Source organism: Balaenoptera ricei, chromosome 7 (genome assembly GCF_028023285.1).
Source record: "Balaenoptera ricei isolate mBalRic1 chromosome 7, mBalRic1.hap2, whole genome shotgun sequence".
NCBI lineage: Eukaryota > Metazoa > Chordata > Mammalia > Artiodactyla > Balaenopteridae > Balaenoptera > Balaenoptera ricei.
The window spans coordinates 101,522,182-101,546,124 of record NC_082645.1 but is presented as its reverse complement, the minus strand read 5'-3'; the positions used below and the strand labels follow the sequence as shown (position 1 = coordinate 101,546,124).

Genomic DNA, 23,943 nt, shown 5'->3' with positions numbered 1-23,943 from the left:
CCCATGGACTAATACCTTCTTTTCAGAGTGATGTTGACATGTCAAAGAAATTAATGGTCCTATCTCAACTGGGAACAATGTGTTCACATGGTAACTCTTAGGCTAGCCCTCACCATGCCTCCACCAAAAAAATAAAATAGTAATAATAATAATTACACTATATTTTCAAACTAAAGAGCCTTAAGAATGATAACTTTTCATTTTCTTGGTATTATCCACCTGGTTTTCCCTGTAGCATGTTTGTGATATAAAAAATAACTCTAAAGTATGATGTCAGAGAAAATGGAAGAGACATTTAGAATTTTTCAAAATATGAAAGTGGCGGCCTAATATTCCACCTCCTCTTCTCAGCCTGTGCTAGAAACAAATAGCCTCTTTACCTCTAAAATACTTCATTCTGTGTACAAAGAGAACTATTAAGCTCTGCTAATTATATCAGAATTCAGATGACATCTCAGGGTCTCAGTTTCTTCATCAGCAGAGTATGAAATTGCACTAGACACTATCTCCAATTCTATCCCATTTTTCATTAAAGTTTCCCTCTTATACTTGCTAGTCTCTCTTTACTCTCTTTGGCATGGTTTGGAAAAGGAAAGGCTACTTAAGTCTTTCCTTGGGGATAAGGTCCATGTTACAAGGGAAAACAAAAAGAGATGAGGTGTCATCAGATCAATTCCTTGGCACTAACAAAGGTGGGGTAGATAGGAAAGGGAGGGTACAAATTAGAGTGAAAATTATGTTCTATGTTTAGCAGAATTGTGAAATGGGCAAAATTGTCCTAGAGCCCTGCATACACAACTCCAATGCCCCTACCACCAAGATTCATTTCCCTCCACACTGGAATAGACCAATGCCTGGAAAAAGATGATCAAGGTGGAGGAAGGGAGGATGGTAGAAAGAGCTGAGGAAATGGCTCCCAAACTTGGGCTTAGTCTTATGGACCTACAAACATATAACAGTGTATGTTGAGAAAAAAGTTTCAAGCTGATCATTGTCAACAAAGAGTCAACAGCTAGAAAGAGTCTTCCTGGAGCTGCTTTGTGTGTCCAATCTTCCTTCTCCTTTGGGAGCAGGTGTCATGGTACAGAGGGCAGTGTGATGTAATAGAATTTTATACCTGAGTTGGACCTGAACTGCAAGCTGCCATTTGTGTTCAAGGATCTGCCATGAACACAAATTTTGGGAGCCTTCAGAGTCATATTAGTAAAATGAACTTGAAGATGAACTTGATCTTCAAGATCCTCCCAAGTCTTACACTTTGCTGGGGAAGAGATTGTCCATTCAGCCAGAACAGCAGGGTGGAGCAGAAACAGAGACAATGCTTATTGCCCTCTATCTCCTCACCACCAATTTCTGCCCCTCTGCTTAGTCAGACAGCTCATCAGACCTATTTCCTGGTAGCTTTTCCTCTTATTTTAGAACTTATGGTGGGAAAGTCAAGGACAACTTGAGACCTTGTGTGGGTGGTACAATTCACAGAGACCCCTGTGACTTGTGACGACCTTTTCCCAGAAAGTCCCTGGAGACAGGAACTCAGCGGACAATGGACCCTTGAAGGAAGTGTCCATTGTCCATGCAGACCTTTGTGGGGCCAGCTGGACCTCCTGGAATTATTAGTGGGAGGGAGTGTGCACCACTTGGAGCTAACAGTAGATGCGGTAAATTAAGCTCCCTCCCTAATGGTCGGGTTTCTAGAAGAGCAATTTTCATTCACTCAATTCCTTGTCATGAAGTACCTAAGAAACTTAAAGAACAGTTTTAGGAATAGCAGGGATGATTGAGAGACAACTTGACCCCTGTAGCTGCACATGTAGGTAGCCCAGGCTTAGAAACCAGAGCACACTGTGATTCTAGCCTTAAGCATTTTTGTAAAGAGCATAATAAATGGTCCCTCCACCTTATGAAAGATCAGAAAAAGAAGATATGACCTGAATCAATGGCAAAACAAGGTTATGGCCTTCTGTGTGATGGGGTTACGTGACTTAGATGCTAGACTCAAGTGACCATGGGAATATCTTTCCTGGGAAAAGGGTCAACTCCTGCTTTTAAGCTGAGAAGTGTGCTGTTCTTATTGAGGTCAGACAGTGAAGCAAGATGACTTCTATGCTGCTGTTACCTAAAGGAGAGAATTTCTCATGAAAAATGTTTTGTTGAGTCTTACAACCTCATCAAGACTTTCTTCAGCAATAGCAGAATGCGAGAAGGGCCCATTCCAAGTTGAAATAATTAAGGAGTAGTTAAACATACAGTCTGAACACAGTGATAATGATTTCTTCAATGTCAGGTTTTCTCACCAATGCCATGGCTCCCACCTCTTTCAAGAGGCTTCCCTTCTATGAATTTACCTTCACTGATGGCCAAAATGGTAGCAACTGTTAAAAAGAGCAAATATGTCCATTTTCTTCAGAATGAGTTTAAAAGCTGAGGACACCTGGATTTAAGCTGGAACATCTTGAAGTCTTCCTGAATTACTAATAACAGAGCTCTCTGCATCTTGTTTATGCCTCTAAGGAGGAAGAAAGAAGAAAAGAGTGAGGTCTTCTGAGTCCTGGAGAAGTGGATGAGGAGCTTCTGACAGATTTTTACTAAGGAGCTCTCCTGGAGAAAGATGGTTTCTCTGGACCTGTGCCAGGCTTCTGATAATCCCTCTTCCTTAAAAGAGGCCAAGATTGTGACAACACAGCTCTGCCTCCACCGTGAGGAGACGAGTTTGGTTCTAGGTGAGTCCTGCAGATCCTAGAGTTGGAAGGGGTTTTAGAGATTTGCAGACCCATGTCCTGTATTTTTTTTTTTTTTTTATGTGAAGGATTTGAAGATTGGGAACTTAACCTCATTGCCCTAGGTTCACAGAGGCATGTGACAAAAGCAGATCTTGAGCTCAAGTCTCTTGACTCCCAGTCCACACCACAATATTCAGCTACAAATACTTTACTTGAATATTCTGTTTTGTCTCTGTACCCTCTCTTCTGAGGGAATCTCCATTCTTAGCCTCTATTCTCTAGAATAGGAATGCCTTCTGACCCCATTCCCAAATATAACCGACTGGGCTAGAATGGCCCCTTGACCCAAGGGCAGTCCATCATGAGCTAAAGAGAGACTTGTAGCCTGACTCAAAATAATAGATGGACCAATCAGAAGCTTTGTATCAGGAACGAGTGCTAAGAGCTACAGAGGGAATGTAGTGCTGGGTTCTAGACCTAAGCCAGGCAATCCTGTACATGGGGCTGTACAGAGAAACCCTATCAGGAAACAACAGAAAATGAAGCAACTGAGCAGGACACCCAGGGGAGAAGAGTGATTTTCTTCCCTGTTCTACCTGAGACCTGTTTGTATCAATATTTCTGACATCAGAACAGTATCTTGACATTTCTTATTTGTTACATCTAGGCCTGGGGTAGGTCCTCCTTCTGACATCTGCACATGGGCCCAGATGTTCTCTTTTGTTTTCCCAGCCTACTTAGTTTCTAGGGTGTTGACACTCTCAGCTGCTGTAACAAGAGGTAGGCTTGGCCTTATAAGATGACATTCTTACCAAAAATAGAAAGGAAGCCACACAAAATGGCACATGTTTACCACAGTGTCCCCAGGTATATTAGGCACTTGCGGCACACCATTCCAAATCCCCTACTTGACCCCACCTCTTCCTCCAGCCATTGCTATGCTCATCAGCAACATAAAGCCTTTGTGTGGACACAGTTGTCTCAGCCCTGTGCTACCTGCCTTTCACATGCTGTTCTGGCACTGCGGGGGTGGGGCAATGGCAAACCTGTGTTTCCCTGGAGCATAGACATGCTGGAAGAGCAGGAAAGTTAATGCATGCAGGACTGCCTTTGACCAAAAAGGAATGGGAGTTGAAATAACTCTTCTCTATTTTGTCCCCTAGAAGGTCCTTCTGAGACATATTGTACAAGATTCTACCAAATGTCTCAGTAGCACCAAGCACCAGTGACCTGTAGTGGTGGCCAACTCCTTAACACATGCTGGAATTGCTTTTTATCCTTCCACATTTCACTTCCCTGCCCTGTTCTCCTGCTCCCTAGGATAACACTCTCAAAGAAACTCCCTGTACACAAGTATTTGTCTCACACTTCCCAGGGATCCCGGGCTAAGGCACTGAGGAAAGTTATGTTTTTGACCCTTTGTCCTGATTAAGATAATCATATGTTTTTGAGGATAGTCACCCAAAGTCAACATGGATCTGATCTTGTATATATATGTTGCTGTGATGGTTAATTTTATCTGTCAGCTCGATTAGACCACTGGTGGGTGCTCAGACACTTGGCCAAACATCATTCTGAGTAAGTCTGTGAGGATGTTTCCAGATGACATTAACTCTTGAATTGGAGACAGAACAAAGCAGATTGCCCTCCCTAATGTGGGTGGGTCTCATCCAATCAGATGAAGACCTGAATAGAAAAGAAAGGCTGAGTGAGAGGGAACTACTCCTGCTTTCTTCAGCTGGCCCATTGGTCTTTTCCAGCCTTCAGACCAGTACTGAAACCTTGGCTCTTCTGGGTCTTGAACTTGCCAGCTTTCAGACTAGAATATATACCATCAGCTCTCCTGGTTCTCAGGCCTTCAGACTTGGACTGGAACTAAACCGTCAGCACTCCTGGGTCTCCAGCTTGCCTACTGCAGATTTTGGGCCTGCTTAGCCTCCAAAATCACATGAGCTGAGTCCTTATAATAAATCTCTGCCATATATATGTAATTATACACACACACACACACACACACACACACACATATATATAATTTATTAGTCAGGATTCTCCAGAGAAACAGACATTAGGCGATTATGTATGCATATATATATATATATATATATATATGTGTGTGTGTGTATATATGTGTGTGTGTGTGAGTGAGTGTGTGTGTGTGTATATATATATACATATATATTTTATATATATAAAATAAAATATTTATCTATTTATTTATTTATATAATTAACAATTTCAGCCTGACTCCTAAGAGTTCCAAAGTACCAATAGCCCATGACCTTTCAGATGATAGACAATTCTAAAATGCTCCTAAAATCCTAAAACTCATTCTCTACCATCAGTTTAATGCATAGCAGAAATCGAGGAGCAGATGAAGAAGGTCAGCTAGAAAGAAATCAAATGCCCTCTGATTCCCATTGTCTATTTCTCCTGTGCTAGAGTTTTGGGGAAATTAGTGATTGATTGCTGTATTAGTTTCCTAGGGTTGCCATAACACATTACCACAAACTAAGTGGCTTAAAACAACAGAAATTTATTCTATCACAGTCCTGGAAGCTAGAAGTTAAAAATTAAGGTTTTAGCAGGGCCATGCTCTCTCTGAAGGCTCTAAGGGAGGATCTTTCCTTGCTTCTTCCCAGCTTCTGGTATTTGCTGGCAATCCGTGGTGTTCCTTGGCTGTGGCAGCATGACTCCAACCTCTGGCTTCTTCCCTCTGTGTGCTTCTGGTTCCAAATTTCCCTCTTCTTATCAGGACATCAGTCATTGGATGAGGGCCCAACCTAATCCAGTATGACCTCATCTTAACTTGATTATATCTGCAAAAGCCTTATTTCCAAATAAGGTCACAATCCCAGGTTCTGGGTAGACATGAAATTGGGGGGAACACCATTCAACCCAGTAGCGTTGCTGAGTAGGTCAGGAAACAATTGGCTATTGGTGAGGTGAGAACAACATTGTGGTAAAAAGGAGGAAAGAGTCTCAGGAAAATGCAAATGGAGCCAGGCCCTATTTGTCAATGATGTTCATCAGAATTCTAGTCCCAGAGGAGATCTGAGGTTGCTTGTAAGGTCAGCCTCATGCCTGGCTGAGGTGAGGCAGTCTTAATAGCCACTCCTTTGAGGAAACATCATAGGTCCACCCAGACTATAGAGCTTCTGGGATCCTGACTGACATGTCCTAACTTCCCCCCTGGAGCGTACTCACTGCGTCAGCTTCCTAGGGGGCAAAATTAACAATGACTTTCTATTTAGAAAGGTTAGGAGTGAATATTCACAAATAAATGAGAAATTAGGTAAACAAGGAAAACAGGTAGCTTACGTGAGTCTTGACGAAGGCCTAATGGAGCCTCTGAGGAAGGTTGGAGAACCTTTCAGGGGAGGGTGAAGCTTGGCTGAGAGCCAACGATGATGAAATGAGAGTAGAACTCCTGAGAGCATCTTCCTTCACTCACTGTGAAGACTTGTGCAAGTCCTTTTACCCGAGGGATCAGTTTGATTGGAGCAGGAGAGACATGAGCCTGTGGTCCACTGTTCCGTGACTTGAAATTACAACCTCTTTGAAAGCAAGGACCACATATCTCTTATTCACTTTTGGGTCCCCAGGTCCTAGAATAGTACATGATACTTAGAAAAATACCCAGTAATTATTCATTGGATGAAAGTTGGGCATGAACTGCTTAGATTGAAGAGCGGAAATTCATTTCCAAACCACAAAGTGGAACCCAGGAACCATGTTTTCCACAAGAGGGTAAAAGATGAGATGTAAATGGTGGAACATTGGGTATCTATTGAATAAACATTTATTAAGCACCTACTATGTGGGACACTGAAAACAATGTTGAGAAATAGAACAATGTGCAACTTGTAGCCTCTGCTTCCATTTGTTAACATATAATCACATAAATAAGCTAAACACTCTCAGATAGTACAATTACTTGAGTAGAAGACTTTTTAAATTAAGAAATAAAATTTTTTTAAAACCTCATAACATTTGTGTGACATACAAGAGGAAAAAAGTTACTCTTGATTAAAATAATCAGAGAAGGCTTCATCGAGAAACAATGCATTATCTACGAAACTAATAACTATTTATAATATTGGACTTAAGAATATCTTGGAATTTTTTATCTTGTGGAAACATTCAGACTTAGAGATGACCTTTGAAATACAGCCAGTCCTTAAGTTGGGGATCCTCCTGCACTGCTCTCATTCGGAGTTCAAGGAAATGTCGTCGAGGAAAGGTGCATTCCAACAGGTTAATTTGAACAACACAGTAATCTTGAAGTGTGCCACGTATCCAAAAATCACAGCCAGGCTACCCATTCCTTTCAGCCTGGGGATCATCAGTTGTGGTGTCAACTTAGCCTCTGAAAGATGATAGTAAAAAATGTTTTGGCGTGAGGTGCTTCTATCTGGTGTCTTCAGTAGACTTCAGAGAAAACTATTGGCCCTCTTTAATCCAATTGCCTGTTTGGCTGTACATTCTGAAACCAATACTTAAAGGGTATTCCCACAGAGGGCTTACAAGGACCACCCAGCCTCCCTTAAGCCCACTGGAGATAGGTTAAGACCTGAAACTCTCCCTCAGGAGCCACAATTAAATTGGGGCTTAAAAGGACCTGGATTCCACTTCCTAGACCACAGCCACATAAAGTCAGTGGAACCAAGAAAATTATAGTCCAGACATTAGCTGCCATGTCTTCTACTTCTTGTTCATTGGCTCTTGTATGCATCTAACAGGTATGGAGAACTTACCATCTGTTCAGTACTATGTGAAAGAAGGAGAACCGGCCTGGAAAAGGGAATAGACTATATCATTGGCTGGTATTTAATATGAACACATGTCACTCTTTCAGTTACAAGAGACAGAAACGCAACTCAAACTGACTTAAATGAATACGGACATTCACTGAGTCATGTAATTGAAAAGTTCAGGCATGGCTTGACCCAAGTGCTCAAACAATATCATCAGGAATCTTTTTATCCCCATGATCAAAACTCGAAGGCCAAATTTGCTATCAACAAATCTGTGTACTTTTACTATCCCTGAGATAATTAGTACAGCCAGAATCATGGGATGAGCTGATTGGCCAGATATGAATTGTATGGCCTTACCTGTGCTTCACATAACCAGAACGGAAGAGGGATAGTTTCTCAAAGGAAAATAAGGGTGATGTACCAGTAAAAGTAGGGAGATGATTGTTGGGCGGTAAGAATAACAGGTGTCCACTATGGAATGTAACAGAGCTTTTTCCATGGCAGGTCTTAGAGCTCTGAATAGGGCCACCAGTATGCAGCACACCTTGGGGTTTCCATCATTGTTATGGGTAAAGTTTCCACTGAGTCACCCACTTGGACTCTCTCTGCATCATCCTGCCTAATGCCATCGTGATTGGGAATATATATCAACCCTTGAATCAAGTTCACAGTAAGAAAGGCTGGAACCCAGGTTCATCACCAAAGCTAGTTTCTTAAAGTCCCAGCCTGCCTCTGGGATGGCAGGGCAGGACAAGTTCCAAGAGCAGCTACTACCACCTCAAGAATCCCAAAAGTATTGGGATTCAGTTGCTGTGATAAAGCATAATGTTATAGAAGTGGGGATGGGACAGTAAATCAGAAGTCCCAGAAGAGGATCTCAGCCAGTCCAGACCTTTGGGACTCCATGCCAAGGCCTTCCCTGGGCCTGGCCTCACAGTCTTACTTTTCCAACTAACACACTGGGCTACTTTCTCATATCCCTTGCGTCAGATACCAAAGTAGCCCGTCTGCTCTCACTCCCTTATTCCAACTTCTTTCTCCAAATATGAGCCACTTTTTCCTTACCTCTCTTGGTACAACTGCATGTTTCCACCCAGAAGAGTGAAGCTGTTTGTTGTTGTTGCTCTTGTTTTTCCCCATGCAGTTACTTCAATTGGAATTAGATGTCTTCAAGCCTTTGGGAGAGGAAAGACATATATCATTAGAAAAGTAAATAATGATACAAAGGCCCTATTACTGAGGTTTTCTCAGGATGACTGTTCAAGCCAAAAAAACAATAGTGCTCCAAGGACGGAAATGAGCCCACACGTCGGAGGACAGAGACAAAGAACAGAAATCATGGAGCAGGGCAGAGCTAACTCAAACAGCAGGACTTGATGTCTTGCTCAGATGAAAGGGTAAGGCACTCAGGTGGGACAGAAGCCAGGGATGGGATTTCTGGTGACTCTCAGTGCCTCCACTTCCCCAAAACACTTAATCTGTTCAATCCACAAAGCTGGCGTGTGAGCTTCATGCTAGAGCCAAGTGCGTTCAGATATATCAAGACCTCGTCATGTTCACTCCCCACCTCCTGCCCATTGTCAGATCAGCAGTACCTTAGAGGATCTCAGGAAAGATCTTGAGGACTGGTGTGAGGTGTTCTCCAAGCATCCCTGACCCGCATGAGAAAATATCCCTGGTTGCTTTGGCATTCTTCAGTCATTTCAATTCATTCTAGGAAAAATCACTTTATTTGCAAGAGGTATAGTTCAAAAGGGCCAGTTTCATAATTCAACTTTGTAGATAACCAGAGTCAGACTGTCCCCCCAGAATCTTCCCTCACCCTGGAAAGAACAGAGGAAAGTATATAATGTAAAGCAGTGGTCTGCCCACAGTCTAGTAACAAACCCTGACTTCAGAGATGGACTTGTTAAAAGATCATTATGTTCTTAAAGGTTGTTTCTACATGACCTCAACATAGCGAGTTAAATAGTGGAAAATTCAGCCAAATCTCCTGATTCTTTTATCATGAAAGTCCAGTCCTAAAGATAGGATAGGCATTCACTTCAGGAAAATTCCATTTCATTCAGCAAGGGCTTCTTTAGCAATTAGGGTGTGCCCATACTGTGCTGATTTCTATGAGCAGTAGAAAACATTTGTGTTCTAACCCCTACCCTCAAGCCACTCCTAATTCCATTGCTGTGATAAAGCACAAGTATTATAGGAGTGTAGGGGGACAGTAAATGCTGCAAATTTGAAGAAATTACTGTGCCCAGAAATTTAATGCAAATCAAGCAGATCAAAGAGTTCCAGAAAGGCAGTTTGTTTTTTGTTTTTTTCCCCTTCAACCAGGGAGCCCATTAAACTGTGTTATTGGAGAATTAACTGTGGGCTGAGCCCAGTGTAGGCACTGGAGGTTTGCTTAAGAAGGAAAAACCATGACCCTGTCCAGGGGGAGTATTCCATCCATGGTAGTGAGGGACAGGGTAGGAAAATACAGGCAGGTTGGGAAAATATGAAAGGAAATGAATTAACTTGCATAATTAGAAACATCATGAGTAAAAGCCAGATGTTGATGGGGGGGCCGTGGGTGGTGTGGAAGAGGTAAGGGAGAATGAGGAAAAGAGAAGATTTGGGATGATTTCTGGAAAAGCCAAAAGCAGAGTTAAATGTTTGCATCCTGTGGAGAGTGTGGCTTGGCAGAAAGGGGAAGAATATTCCAGAGCTGGAGGAGTAGCTTGTGAAGAGGTAGAGAAGACCGACCGTGTATATCACATCCACTCCCCCATCCCACCCCCCTCACTCTGTCCTGTTGTGTCCTTTTTCTCACCCTGCCTCACAAGAGGGAAAGGGAACAGAGGCAGATGGGAGCTTGGAAGCCAAGCCTCCAATTTCATGCTGATGTTCGACTGGGGAAGGAAATCATGAAAGCTAATTGCCTCTCAGAATAGCATTTGTCTGATTTTCCCATGAGGTATCAGAGGGCATTGAGTGCAATTGGTCACAAGGTCGCCAGGGTTTAATGTCTCTCCTGGCTCTGGGTTCCTGCATTACTCTCCCCTCTGGCAAGTGAGACTGCCTGATCTCAACCAGTAGTCTCAGTCCCATGCCAAACTCTGAGACCAATCTTGGTTTCTGGCAGTGGTCAGCTTTTTGTCTATGCTGTTGTCTTGCTACTGGTCCAACTTGACTGGGGCTATCTTCTTCCCCAATAATCAGGTTCTTACCTATTTCTTGACCAAACCTCTGTCATAAGCCCTAGTTTTCTCCTAAGCTGCTTCTCTGTCTTGTGTATTCATCTTCAGTGATTGAGATCCAGGCTTGTTTCCCAGTCTCCCCAGGGAAACTTCCTTGAAGCCCAGTCTCATTAGCATCTGGGATGCCTGTCCCTGACCTCTAATTCAGTCCCTGCCAGGCCATCCAAAGCCAGCTTTCTGCCTATTCTTACTGATGGCCTGTCCCTTGAACCTCCAGTAATCAAGGTATCATTCCTGCCTGAAAAGACTGTCTGGATATGAGTATTGGTGTCCACTTCAGCCAATGGCGCTCCTACTCGCTTGCCTTTTGGAATAACATCAGATTCATAAATGTTTATCTCTTGACACAGACTCTTGGCCTTACACTCTGTTCAGATATATTGAGTTTCTCCAATGAAGATTCTACCTGGGGTTCTGATCCCAGCTTTACTTAGGTTTGCCCATTGCACTAGCCAATGCCTAAGATATAACAGAGAAAACACTGTAACAACATTGTCTTCCACTTCTCAGGTGCTCAGTCACTACAGGACCAAAGATCATCTGATCTGGACACCAGATACAAAATTCTAAATTTTAAATTCTAAAATTTATTTGTCTCTCTGATCTTTTTTTTTTTTATGGAATTGAGTTGAATGAAAAGGAAAAAAATACTTACAATTCCTAGAATTTTTTGGAAAGAGTTTGTATGAAAACTCCCAGGACCCCATAGCAATTCTAGGTTAGAAAGAAAGGCTAAGAAATAAGCAGGAAGAAAATATCAAGGTACAAATCCTCGTGGTTCTGTTGCTATGACCGTCCTGTGACTTGCAGAATTCCCTTCCTTCATGTGTGAGGTGGATCTAGTGAGTCTCCTTCAATAAATAGAATATGGAAAAAAGTGATGGGATATGACTTCTGAGATTAGGTTAAGGGAAAGACTTTGGCTTCTGTCTTGTACTTATTTACCTTCTCCCTTGCTTGTTTGTTCTAATGGAAACCAATTTCCCTTTTAGGAGCTGCCTTATGGAGAAGCCCACATTGCAAAGAACTGAAGGAGACCCCTGATCAATAGGAAACAAAGGACCCTCAGTCCAAAAGTCCATGAGGAACTTGAGTCCTGCAGCAACCATGTGAGTGAGTTTGGGGTCTATGTTTCAGATGAGACCACAGCCCCAGCCAAAACCTGGTTTGCAGCCTATGAGAGAGCTTAAGGAAGAGGTACCCAGCTAAGAGGTACCTGGATTCCTGATCCACAGAAAGTGTAAGATTACAAACATTTGTTCTTTAAAGCACCTAGGTTTTGAAGTAATTTGTTACCCAGCCATAGATATCTAATGCAAGCTTCAGAGAACTGGAGACAAAGAAGACAGAAATCTTTAACTACTAATGATTAGATCATTTTCACCCACCCTAAATCTTCCAGTTCCCCATTTAGTTAGACTTAGAGGAAATCCACATTTATTTCATTAACATATACTTAGTGTGTGCCCTCTCTATGCCCAGCACAGTGACACATACTATGCAGGATTCAGAAGTTAGGGCTCTCAGGGAATTGGGATGACAACCATAAGCCACAAGAAATAAAAAGGACCCTCAGCATCACTTTGTGTCACTAGTTTTTCTGCCCCCAAACTCATGAAAATCCTTCTTAAATTCCATGGAAAACAATGTTTTTTAATGGCAGAAAAGAATTTCTGTGACAGAGTAGACTGTTATGGGGCAGCCTGAATTTCATTAGTGTAGAGACAAAAAATTGGCAAGAAGGACCCTATCTGCAAGCATGTTTTATTTTGTCAACTGTATTAATTGTTTTAATTGGTCACCAGCATATCAAATCAGGATATTTTACATAAATACCAACTTTCTGTCTTGTCTTGAAACATCTCAAGATCTGGCCTCACTGGATGTACACTCCTCCTGGAGCCAACGTCTAATACAAAGAAGGCCCTTTCCTCCTCTCTAGATTGGACATGTGCTATTCATTTTGCCATGGTCCCCACCCAGTCCACTTTACTAATTTAAGGTGTCTTTTCACAAGCAGGCACAAAGTTCATAAAAAATGCTCTAAGCCCTCTGATTCTTGTTGAGCTGCCGAGTTCTTCAAGTCTTCAGTGGTCACTGTGGCCCCAGAAAACGATAGCTCTGATTCTCTGTCTCTGTGAAAATCCCTTGGATGAAAGTCTAAGAGTTATCCATAGTAGGTGTTCAGTAAGTTTTCCCTTACTTTTCCACCATTCTCTAAATAGAGACAACACAATTCTTTTTAAACAGTATGTGTGAGCCTTTTGAAAATAACAAGTACTTTTCTACATTTGCTCATTGTATTGTTGGAATCTTGGGGTGACTCCAGACCTCTTCTCCCATCTCCCAAGCTCAACCTGGGATACAGCAGTAAACAGAAGAAACAAAGCACAGCTCTTATAGGGCATACAGCCCCCTGGTAAACTCAAGAAGATAAATACTGTTTGAATAAATGTAGTGACCAACTGAGATGACCTTTCTAGTCCCTTGCAGGTGTAGGAGCCTATAATGCACCCCTTTAAGAAATCCCTCTTCCTTTACTATCTTTTCTCTTCCTATCCTTACTTCCAACATAAGCAGGTCTTTTTGGCCTTTTTAGGAAGCACAATACCCTGGATTCTGGATGAATCCAGGGCCCACCAGAGCTTTGGAAAAGCAGAATGAGGTGGAGGAGTAGTCTAAGGAAATGTTTGTCTTATCTCTGCTTCTTTGAAGAAGTTCCTCATAACTTACCTCAGAGAAATTTACCACTTGAGTTCTCAAAGACCAGGGAAGAAGGAAGAGAGAAAAGAGGCATCCAACTTCTCCAAGAAGAAAGACAACGTCTGGATTAACAAGGCCCACTGGTCTCCAAGGCTAATTCATGCTGTCCTCATGCACATTGGACTCATGGTCTGGCTCTGACCTCTGAAGGATGGCTTTCAACTAATGCTCTCTAGATGAAGCAGAGGCTGAAGCCTGGGAGGATCTTGGCCAGGGCCACAGCCATGACCTCAGACCCTTCAACTGCACCTGAGTACACACTTCCAGGGGAGATGTGCTCTCCATGGAGAAACGACAGCTCTGGCTCATGGGGTCCCTGTGAGATCACCCCAGCTGGTCTAAATTAGTGTGTGTCACACACACATACACACACACACACACACACTTTTTTAAAGCCCAGAACATAGAATATCCTTTTTCCATTCTTGATTCTGTACTCTGACCTTCTGCTAAATCAACTTTTTAAAATATAATTTTCTCTTCTGCTTACCTAAAATGTTTCTGTACTGAATTTGCCGAGCAGCCAACACATTTGTAAAAGCACACAGGCAAGCTAAACTCACTTCCTAAGCCAACTTCACACCTGAGTATGAAGAAGGCATCTGGCCTTCAAAAATGAACTGCTTTCCTGACAAAGGAATAACTTCCCATCGCCAAGGGAGAATGTGCTCCATCTCCCACTCCCCTCTCCTTTGTCCCCCTCCTTCCCCTTTCTTCTTTCTCTCCCTTGAATTTCAGCTCCCAAATGAGGTCAGATCCCAAAGCCCAAATAAGTGGAGGAGGGTTCACGTCTTCTCAGCTGAATAATTCCAGCTTACCCAAGCACACAGTGTTCACAAATAATGTTTGCACACTAGGTTTGCTGCCTGCTGGGCTGATTTCTCTCTCCCTCACCCTCTCTCTCTCTCCTTCCAAACCAAGGGCTGGAGATAGAAAAGAAAGTTTGAATCATATTCAAAACACAGAGTGAAAACACTTTGATTTCAAAAGAAAGAGGAGAAAACAAGAGACTTAGCCATCTTTACTTCTTTTTCTTTTTTCTTCTTAAACTTCTTTACTCTTAAAGGCCCTTTACTTTGAAAAGACCTTTTGGTGTTTTGCTTCATAAAACTCTGGTGTGAGAAAAAATAAAAGCATACACATTTTCACAACTGTGTAGTCTTAGAGTGATGAGCTCATATTTATTATGCTGTGTCTTCTGCTGATAAGGGGAAACAAAAATTGACACAAAGAAAATGCTCACCTAGCTTTATTAAGACAAATCTCTCTGTATCAGTCAATGTCCAACCAAAAATAATGAAAGTCACATTTGAGTATCTAAAACAGAGTGATTTTAGTACTGGGAATTACTCAGGTGATAGAAGAGCTGAGAAGTCAGACAGGAGATAATGAGGCAAATCAGAAGACAGCAACAGCAAGATGCAGCTACTGCCTGTAGGCTGCAGGGACAAAGGAGGAGATAGGACTATCAGAACCCAAGGGCTGGGGCCACCAAACAGAAGCTGGAACCACAGCACACTTGTCTAGTAGGATCTGGAGTCCAGGAAGACAGGCAGCTGCTACTGGAGAGACCCCCAAGGTGAAGAAGGTGAAGGAGAAATAACATGGCTCCTCTCTTCCTCCCTCCCTCCCATCTGTATCAAGTGCCTTCTACTGGCTGAACTCAGCTGGAAGCCACCTGATTCTGGGAGCCTGGGAAATGCAACCTGAAAATAGTCAGTCCCTTGAGGCACCAAGCAGAGTTGAGAAGCGTGAGAGATGTGGTTGAAGTTCAGGTTTTGGTTCCACACGCACCCCCCACCACCACCACTTCTCCCTCCGCTGTGTCCCCACTGCCAACATCCCCACCCAGCCATTGAACAAACTTGATGTGGGATCTGGATGGGCTGGAGATTGGGATTGCAAGGAAAAATGCCTTGGAAGTAAAGCTCAAGTTCATACCCAAATTCAGCTCTATCAGGCTCTCATCCAGGGCACCTTCCCCTTAATCGCTAGGGCCGTCACCCTGTCTAGTTTGTGTGTCCAATCCTAGGATGTGGGAAATGCAATGAGTTCCAGACAGAGCATGGATGGAAAATTACTCCAGACCCATGTCAGGGAGCATTCAAACGAAGCTGAGCTAGAAGTACAGGGTGCCTGGAGGCGCAGGGTATTTAGTCCCGTTCTCTACTGAGAGCAATGACCAACCACAGGAGAGGATACTGTGTCAGAGAAGAGATATTGCAAGATCTTCCTGGATGTCCCCTGAAGGCTCCTTTTAAGCTTTTCAGCAGCCAGGCCTTGCTAAACATGTGCTCCCTTGCCAAGCTCACTCCCCAACCGCCAAGGCTGGCACAAAGCCCTTGGAGATAGAAGTGTCAGAAGACTGCTTTGTTCAGAAAGGCTCATAAAAGAGCCCTGAATTCACTCTTAAATAATCCACTCAGGATGGAATTCAACAAATCACAACTAAATCCTCCTTTTGGCAAAATGTTTCCATCTTAATTATAACTATTATTGCTTGTGTTACTGAACATGTCTTTCTCTGCCCTTAAAAATGGAGGAGGGGGCTTCTCTGGTGGTGCAGTGGTTAAGAATCTGCCTGCCATGCAGGGGACACGGGTTTGAGCCCTGGTCCAGGAAGATCCCACATGCCGCCGAGCAACTAAGCCCATGCACCACAACTACTGAGCTTGTGAGCCACAACTACTAAAGCCCGCACACCTAGAGCCTGTGCTCCACAACAAGAGAAGCCATTGCTATGAGAAGCCCGATCACCACAACGAAGAGTAGCCCCCACTCACCACAACTAGAGAAAGCCCACGCGCAGCAACGAAGACCCAACGCAGCCAAAAATAAATAAATAAAATAAATTTATTAAAAAAAAAAAAGTGGAGGAGGAGGAGAGAAGCAAAAGTACAATATAAACAGAGGAATGGAAAATTACCCCAGCAAAGTGTAATGGCTAAACAATGACTAAGGGGGCTGTGATATGCATCAACACAGGTCCATGTGCGTAAACAGTGTGTGGTGGGAAGGGAGATGATGTGGATGATCTCGACAGAGAGGGGGCATTTAAGCTGACACAGAGTTTCCTTTCCCTGGGAGGGGAAGAACAAGGTCACCATTAGGAGGATGGCTGAGAGAGCGGGGTCCTTTTTCTTTGGTCTGGGAGGCTCTGAATGGACAGCGGATGGACACAGACTATGCATCCCAAGCACCTTGGGATGTACTTAAAGAGGCTGAGGGAGAACACTGAAGCAGGATCTGAGGCTGGGGCTCCTGAGTCAAACTGCCTTGGTTCATGGCTCTGTCCCACCTCTTGCTTGTGTTATCACCTGAGGCAAATGATTTACTCCTTCAGAACCCCAGGTTCCTCCTCTGTAAAATTAGATGTGTCAGGCACTGTTCTAGGTGCTGGAAATACAGTGGGTGGGGTGCTGGTGGGTGAGGAAGACATCCTTGCTGTCAAGGAGTTCATATTCTGGTGGGAGGAGAAAGACCATCCGCAGGTTGACAAACATAGAGTATAATGATGGTGAGGGCTATAAAGAAAAATAAGGCCAGGTAAGAGGGAGAAAGAGTGATAGCAGAAGGGTTTGAGCCATTTATTGAGTGGTCAGGAAAGAGCTCTTTGAACACGTAACATTCAAAGAGATGTGGACAAGGAGTGAAGGGGAGAGAGCCACAAGGTATATATGGAGAAGGTGTTCCAGGCAGAGGGAACAGCAAGTGCAAATACCCTGTGGCTTCTGAGGCTTTTTATACGAGTATAATATAAAGCATTAGTGCAGCTCCTGGCCCATAGTCAGCACCTAATAAAGGTTAGCTATTAGTTTTAATCATAAATGGAGTATCCATAAGATACACTTTTGCTCAAGGTAGAACAGCAAGAGCAATGAGAGGATCAGCGACTCGCTCCAACTTCAGAACCTTGCTCTTCCCCCACCTTATGTAACATTCTTCTGCTTATCAAGACTGATGGTGCTCTCAGCGTTCAGTTACCTGCAAAGTAAAAAGAGGCACAATACATGATAACCTAAACCAGCAGATAACCCAAGAGGTCCTGTCCATGCTTTTAACAGATGACTTTGGGAAGACATACTTGCCTAGTTCTGTTTTATTCACTCTAGTATCAACAGGAAGGTCATGTGGTGCAGAAGTTGGCATCACATGCCAAGTAATCAATTCCTGGTTGTGTGATATCAGACAAGTCCCTTTGCCTTTCTGAGCTCACGGGGTTGTTTTGAGGATCAGATACAATGACAACTATGGGGGCCCTTTGTGAACCATAAAACTGGCTTGATTATTGCTTCATGATGAAAGTTGAGTGAATCTTCTGAGCTCACAACCACAGTTGTGGTGGGACATGACCCACCCACACTTTGTTATTTTTCTTTTTTTAAAATTTTATTTATTTATTTATTTGTTTGTTTATTTATGGCTGTGTTTGGTCTTCGTTTCTGTGCGAGGGCTTTCTCTAGTTGTGGCAAGCGGGGGCCACTCTTCATCGCGGTGCGCGGGCCTCTCACTGTCGCGGCCTCTCTTGTTGCGGAGCACAGGCTCCAGACGCACAGGCTCAGTAGTTGTGGCTCACAGGCCTAGTTGCTCCGTGGCATGTGGGATCTTCCCAGACCAGGGTTCGAACCCGTGTCCCCTGCATTAGCAGGCAGATAGTCAACCCCTGCGCCACCAGGGAAGCCCCACCCACACTTTGGATGACTAGGAGACACAAGCTTGAGACCAACACTTGCCCCAAGAAAGTCACAAAGCCACTCAGAGTCACAAAAGAATTCTTCTGTTTTTAATACTCCCTAGGATGAGAGTTGATGACGTTTGTTTAGATTGGCATTGAAGGGGAATCATTCTGTTGTGAACCCAAGTTGCTTAGAGAAGAGTTGATGACACTGTCAACAATTTGATTAGAACAGGCACACACTGCAGGGGATAAAGTGGGCCGGGAGGATTTCTCACACTTTTCTACTGAGATATAGACTACAAAAGTAAAACCCTAGACATGACATGGCTTCACAGGAGATTCAGTTCAATACTAAGCTGAATAAGGATTTCAAGAGCTGCAACTGAGATTCTTAAGGTAGAGATTCAGAGAAACCAGTATGTTCACTTCAGTCATCTTTCATTATTTCAGAATCACTGAACTTTAGAGCTAAAAGAAATGAAGAGGTCTCTTCAAGTGAATCCTTCTAAATGCTGGGGCTAAAAAAAAAAAAGCAAATAGAAGTTAAGGAAAGACTCCCTGGTGTTCTACACTTTAAGGATAGGATAGTAACAGCCCAGTACCAGCCCAGGCTATTATTGAGCATAGGGCATTGGGCCAGATAGAAACTGTCCTTGAAACTCAATTTAGTAATAAACACTGGCAGAGAGGGGAGACAGAGAAGGATAAAGAGGACTCATTTAAAATTCCTGACACTTTCCTCAAGATTCTTTCACAACAGCAAACATCTGATTGGGTTCAGCTGGGTCAGGTTGGATTGGGCTGGTCTATTCTATTGCTCAGAGAGAGATACTTATGTTACAAAGCCCAAATTTCAACCCAACTTGGAGCAAGCACTAGATGAGAAGGAGGAGAGATGATGCCAGGAAATATGCCCATATATCCTCCAAGGACCAGGTACAATCAAGGCTAGTTGTACTGGACAGGCAATGTGTCCATAGCATGCCTACCATGAATATGTTCCTTTGAAGGAAACCAGTGTCATCAAGATCTTTCCTACCTAACCTTCCCACCATCCTAGGAGCATCTCTAGTAGCTAATAATGGCATTGGCAACTTTAGTAAGCATGGCCATTCTGTATTATTTACTTACTGAGGAGAAAATATAGGGAAGAGAAACTAGAAGAGTAAAGAGAAATAAAGAGGGAGAGAGAGAGAGGAAGGAAGGAGAAAAGGGATAGGAAAAAATAAGGTAGAGAATGATGAAGAGGCTGCCTGATGTTGCTTAAAAAACATGAGATTAGAAATCTGGGGCTTCCCTGGTGGCGCAGTGGTTGAGAATCTGCCTGCTAATGCAGGTGACATGGGTTCGAGCCCTGGTCTGGGAAGATCCCATATGCCGCGGAGCAACTGGGCCCGTGAGCCACAATTACTGAGCCTGCGCGTCTGGAGCCTGTGCTCCGCAACAAGAGAGGCCGCGATAATGAGAGGCCCGCGCACCGCGATGAAGAGTGGCCCCCACTTGCCGCAACTAGAGAAAGCCCTCGCACAGAAATGAAGACCCAACACAGCCATAAATAAATAAATAAATAAATAAATAAATAAATAAATAAACAAACAAACCCAAAGTTTAAAAAAAAAGGTGGATACAAAAAATATATATATAAAAAAGAAATCTGAACTGGGTTCAAATTTTATTTTAGTGTCTAAATAGTTTTTATTCCAGCCCAGTCATGGTGGGGGAAAAAAGTTGAATAAATAAATAAAGCAAGTGGAATACCATAGTGATGTAAGCAAGTTTTCATAAGGTTTTTGGCTTCCTTCCCACCCCTTCCCAGGGGCTGTCACTCTCTCTACCTTCATCACGGTTCACTCATTTCTTTCCAGTTCTACATCAAGCTTAAGAGAGACCTGGACATCCATACTGAGCCAGGCTTTCAAAGAACTCAGACACTTTTGGACCTTCCTGATCTGGGAAATTTGGGATCTTGAAGGCTAGGAGCTGTGACTCTTATGGAATGATTGATTGGATGCCTGATATCAGGAGATTTAAGCTGATTCCTGAGAAACATTAAACATTACTGAAAAAAGGGTTGAGAGAAAAATGGGTTTTCCAACCATGAACTAGTGCCCACTGAAGCTCAGTTCTTCCAACTACCCATGTTTGGGGGTCAGCTGCGGAGCCTAAGGGTATTGACATCACATAGGAGCATGATCCCAGAAGCCTGGAGCAGAGACTTGGAGTTCTGAGCTCCATGGAAGGCCCTTCATTGGCGGCCAAAGTTTTAAAATGTGCTTGACAAGCAGATAGGAAAATTGGCTGTATATGCCTCTAATGTAACAGAGCTATTTGCTTTGAGGACTGTGCCTGCAGTTATTGCTTTGAGGGGAAAAAAATGCATAACTTTGGAAAAGGATGACTTACTTCCGCAAAGAACCCTGGTCTGTAGATCTTACCTTTAGGCACTGCATGGGATTCCTTCCATAGTTATGTCCCTGTATCCACATTATTCAAAGGCACTCACCAGGGCCTCCTGGGATCTGGTCCAGAGAAAAGGCACCATTCCAAAAGACACCCAGGACAGGTCTAAGTCCTTTTGTATCTAAGGTAGACATGCAGATAGAAAAGAATATATGGAAGGAAGAGGTCAATGAAAGAAAACTACTGATTGACTGAATACTGGGGTGTCTCATAACTTAAATGTATGAAAGGGGCAGTCCCCATTATTTATCAGTTAATTGAAATGAGTTTATTTTACACTCAAAGTTGTTGCTGGTTTGCTTTTAATAACCAATCACTTTGGAAACTAAAGAATACAGAAAAAGTATATTCTTTAGGATTCAACTCCACTCTATAGATTTCCAGAAAAAACAAATTTGGGTTGGAATTCCTGCTTCACCATTTCCTTACCATATGACTTTGGACAAAGAATCTGGAAAATGGGGCTAATAAGACACTTCTCACAGGATTTTCATGAAGATGAATGTTTTCTTGTTTAGGTGTGTGCTACTGAATAGGCATGTAGTAAGTGGGAGCTATAACTATTATTGCTGTGATTTGGGTGAACTGATGGATAATTATCTCACAAACAGACCATGGGGTTCACAGGACTCTTAACAAAAGCACATTCTACTAGTTGAGTGAGCCCCCATGAAATCAGCTCCACCTTACTGCAGATGGTAGAGTGGTTGAGAACACAGCTTAAGGGCAAATGCCAGGACTCCAATGCTAGCCACCTTACTAGCAGTAGGAATTGGTAAATTCCTTAACCTTTCTGTGCCTCAGTTTCCTCATCTTTAAAATGGGGGTAATAATACCATCTATTTCATAGAGCTAGACTGAGGATTAAATGAGATAATCCACATAAAATGTGCTTGAAACAAAGGCCTGGTACATAGTAGACACTGAATAAAGATGAGTTATTTATTATTACATGCTCTAACTTTTACCCAGGCTCTAGCTAGAAGAATGGAGCTGGGTTCTTTGTTTTTTGGTTTTTTTTAATGTAAAGACCATGCAGTCTACTTCATCTAATTTTTTTTTCACTTGTAGGGGGAGGGGTAAGGTATGAATTCAATGGATCAGACTGGAGAAACTACCTGTGTCTTATGATCAGTTATGGAAACTCTGGTGATATAGTGAGAAAAACCTGATACTGATCTCACTTGGAGATTGGAGGCTGGGTCACTCATTACCTGACATATATTAAGTTTCCTGATCTCTAAAAAGAGGGCAATAACATCTACCTTAAGAGCTATTGGGAAAAAGAAAAAGAAAAAAGACCTTTTGGAAAATGATGGGAGTACCACATGAAGATTTTGGCACAGACTTGGTACATACATGTTTGTTTAATTGATTTTATTGGGAAGACAGACAACTGGAGAGCAGTGGGATTCTAGGAAGGAGAAGGCCAGGTTGAAATGCCAATGAGTGGTAAGAATACCGTCTGTCTTCATTCTACACATGGCAGGTGGTCTGGCAAGGAGAGAGAGGTTGTGTGCTAGGAAGTCATTTTTGCATAAAATAACTAGGCTTTTCTAGTGCAATTGCCCTATGATCCATATTCAATGTGGTGTATATTGCTATAGATTAAAAATACACAGAGAATTCTCAGCATCCCTCCCACAAGGAGATAGCCTACTATGGTGAAAGAAGATTTGATTCAATATGGAAACCTTTTCTTTCTCTGGCCCCCATTTCTCCTACTTTCTATTCTGGTTCAGCTACCATTTATATACCCATCACAAGAAAACAGTGAGTTAGATACACCCCTCATCCCATTTTATAGAAAAGGGAACCCAAACTCAGAGAGATTGAGGAAGGAACCCCAAAGCCCAAAGCTAGTGAGCATGAAAGCTGGGATTTTAATCTGTACCTTGAGATGCTGTGTCTTTGGCTCACTCCACTAGGTACTGCAGCCTCTGGTACCCCAGCCCTGCCTGTACATCTGTATGGTGGGGCTGGCTCAAGAAGCCAGCACTGGAGCCATGCCAGAAAAGATGTGGCCATGGGCTCTAGTTTTTCTCCCAGTGTGACTTTTTGCTCATTCCCAAAACTACTTCAAAGGGAGTTGAAGTAGCGAAATGGGGCTCTGCCTCACTATGTCTGAATTCTATAAATTAGGGCTTTATTTGAAGCAAGAGTAACTTTTTTTCCAAAAAACCAAAAATGATTAAAAAGCCCTTCTAGAGGAACTTTGCACCCTTTGTTGATGTTTTTCTTGGAAGCTTATAATGAGCTCATAAATGCTAATGAGGAATGGTCTGTGGTTCCCAGCAGTGCTGAGTCAAACCAGCCACGTCAGAGGAGAGAATTCCACTGGGACTTGGGATGTGAGGGCCACCCCACCACCACTGGGCTGGCCTGCTTGCAGCAGGAGGAGCACCTCTGTCTGCTTTGCCAGCTCCTGCATTTGCCTGCTTGCACCCGCTCCATAACAGTCTCTCTGACCTAGGTTATCTCCCCTGGGGTGATGGCTCCAAAGGTCTCTTTTGCAAGTCAGCCCTAGGAGTTTTGAGTTCTCCATAGGACTGGTCATGTGCTGAGTACCCATGACTGTGCCCAGAACACAGCGAGGAGAGAAACGGTTCCCCATGTGCTGCCGCCAGTCTCATCATTTAGTAGCCTCAGCCATGTGGCCCTAAAGTCTCTGTATCAACCACCATCTGCTAGGAAGAAAGGGTGTGTGGGCTGAAACACAGTACAGAATTTAAGGAAGAGATTATCTACAAGGTAGAACGGGGTTAAAGGAAATCAGCAAGGGATGGTGAAGCCTCTTGCTGTCTCTGACGATATCCAACATCAGAGGCATTGCCACTCCTGGGTGCACAGGGACAGGAGCAGCTATGAGTGTCCCGGCCGTAAGAGAGCGTTGCTGTCCCAGCAGCCTGGCAAGAGGGGAACCTAGGGAAGATATCCCCGGGCCCCTCCTCCTCCCTCAGCCCCGAGCAGGAGCCAGCAGGCAAGGGAGCACATCGGTGCAGCCCAGAGGCAGCATCAGGGGCACAGAGCAGGGTCAAGAAGAGTGGAGAGCCAGACTAGAGGGGCTGAAGGAAATCCCCAGCTAAACAACCTTCCGGCCTTACCTCCTAAGACTTGCTGAAGGGACTTGAGGATTCAGGCAAGCGTGTTCCCTCATCCCTGCAACCAGCTGTTCCCTCTGCCTGGTGCTTCCTCAAACATATCTATCCATACCCATATCAACACGTTACTCACTTTTCAGACTTGACAGTACATGCCAGGTTCTCCTTGAAATGTTCTCTGAGCAGCCCAATTTCCGAGTCAGCCTTGTATTGTAGGCATTTTTG

The 23,943-nt window shown here is 43.4% G+C and overlaps 2 long non-coding RNA genes across 4 annotated transcripts in view; one reads left to right on the top strand and one right to left on the bottom strand.

The window, feature by feature from the left end:
* LOC132368690 (uncharacterized) overlaps positions 1-13,399 on the top strand; it is a 19,132-nt gene extending 5,733 nt beyond the window's left edge. Inside the window, exons 1-3 of one of the 2 annotated variants that reach the window (XR_009504151.1) lie at positions 10,122-10,207; positions 11,709-11,825; positions 13,316-13,399. This is a non-coding gene — a long non-coding RNA (uncharacterized LOC132368690). Of the gene's footprint in view, positions 1-10,121; positions 10,208-11,708; positions 11,826-13,315 lie in introns of those variants that run through there. The other variant, XR_009504150.1, reaches the window with a different exon arrangement.
* Positions 6,724-23,943, bottom strand: LOC132368689 (uncharacterized). 2 transcript variants are annotated; one of them, XR_009504148.1, is made up of 7 exons: positions 23,852-23,943; positions 20,593-20,738; positions 17,408-17,463; positions 9,076-9,193; positions 8,546-8,655; positions 7,478-7,514; positions 6,724-7,089 (listed from the first exon to the last, which is right to left on the bottom strand). It is a non-coding gene; the product is annotated as an uncharacterized LOC132368689 (long non-coding RNA). The 2 variants fall into 2 exon arrangements; XR_009504149.1 differs by lacking the exons at positions 17,408-17,463; positions 20,593-20,738; positions 23,852-23,943 and adding an exon at positions 16,263-16,301.